This window comes from Neopsephotus bourkii, unplaced genomic scaffold (assembly GCF_033783945.1).
Source record: "Neopsephotus bourkii isolate Nb327-2 ecotype Australia unplaced genomic scaffold, CSIRO-AGI_Nbou_v1 NB_414, whole genome shotgun sequence".
In the NCBI taxonomy this organism is placed as follows: domain Eukaryota; kingdom Metazoa; phylum Chordata; class Aves; order Psittaciformes; family Psittacidae; genus Neopsephotus; species Neopsephotus bourkii.
The window spans coordinates 1,010,454-1,011,918 of record NW_026900918.1 but is presented as its reverse complement, the minus strand read 5'-3'; positions in this window follow the sequence as shown (position 1 = coordinate 1,011,918).

Here is a 1,465-nt window from a genome sequence, read left to right as displayed (position 1 = left end):
TTTACTGCACTCATGGTACTTGCAAACCTCTTGCTCTGAGGGGCTGGTGCTCACTCAGTGTCTATTCCTCCCTCGTGTTGAAGGGGATCCTGTGTGTGGTGGCTGGGGCATGGGGGTTGAGGCTACAGGACCTGTTGACTGACACTGGATTGTGTCCATACTTGTCCCAAAGAAATTACTTGCTACAAAAATAGCTCAGAGTCTGACCACGAGTACTGGACGCAGAAGAAAGTATTTTCTGTTTGGTACAAAACCACGATAGCCTGGTACCTGTCCAGGCTGGGGACCCTTCCCCAGCAGCACTGCTTTGTGTTTGTTTGCCCTTTTTAAAAGTGGTTTGTTTTCCTCTTCAGCTGCCATCTAGTTGGTGGTGGAAGGGTGTTGGCAGGAGCAGGAGCTTCATGGCTCCATGGTGGAGCTTTTCTGACTTCTGTTGAGTGTTGGTGCACTTCACGCTGAAGAACAACTGACTGAAGTTGACCAAACCCTCAGTAACTGATGTTCCCAGTGCCCTTATCTGCTGAGGTGGTTCCAGTTGATCCAGCTCAGATACCCACCACACATGTGCTCCCCAGCAGCAGTCACAGTGAGTACAAGAACAGTGTGGGGTGTTCTCTCGGCTGTGTGGGAGCTGCCCTCCTGCTGGCTTCACCCTCTGCTTGCCTTGGTGCAAACAGAGAGGAGGGGAAAAGCCCCACCAGGACCTGACACTGTTTTCTGGGAGGAAAAAGAATCCAGAGTACCCAAGATAGACAATTCCAGGATGTGCTCAGTTACAATATAGAATCAGAATGGTGAGGGTTGGAAGGGACTTTAAGATCATCTAACCTGATAAGCAAAAAAAACAGCTAAAATCAGTGAGAATTGGGTTGGGGAAACAAACTCCCTGTACAAAATGAAATCACTTAACTCAAGGTTCCTATTCAGTTTGGATCAGTCACTTGAATTAATTCATCTTTCTACAGCCCAGACATGCCCTAGGTATTTAGAACTCCTTAATTGTGCACAATGACCTGTGTGTGCATGTGTAGTTGAGCAAGAGCTGTGTTCATAAAATAACAACCAAGTTACATATTTGCTTAAGTCCAGGGAGTTTGCTGTAACACCTCTTGCTCACAGGTGTATTTATAGCACCAAGCCAGCTGTAGGTTGGTTTCCTGACTGCAGTTGCTACAGCTGTGGTTTATTTACATGTATTTGCATAGGCAAGGATAAAACATTGCCATAGCAGCTTGGTGGTGGTTTGTAGGACCTTGCTGTGGCTGTTTGAAGGGGTCAGGGTTGATACATACCGCACTGGTTGCCTGTAAGGAGGTAAAATTAATTTTTCTGAACCCCCTTGTGGTGTTTTTTTTTCCGTAATTCCCATTTCTCAGGTAGCTTGGCTCTGGTCCTGCCATGCGGATGCACTCGGAGCAGGGCTGCCTTTATGGGTGGCATGGATGGAGGGCACACAGGCTACAGG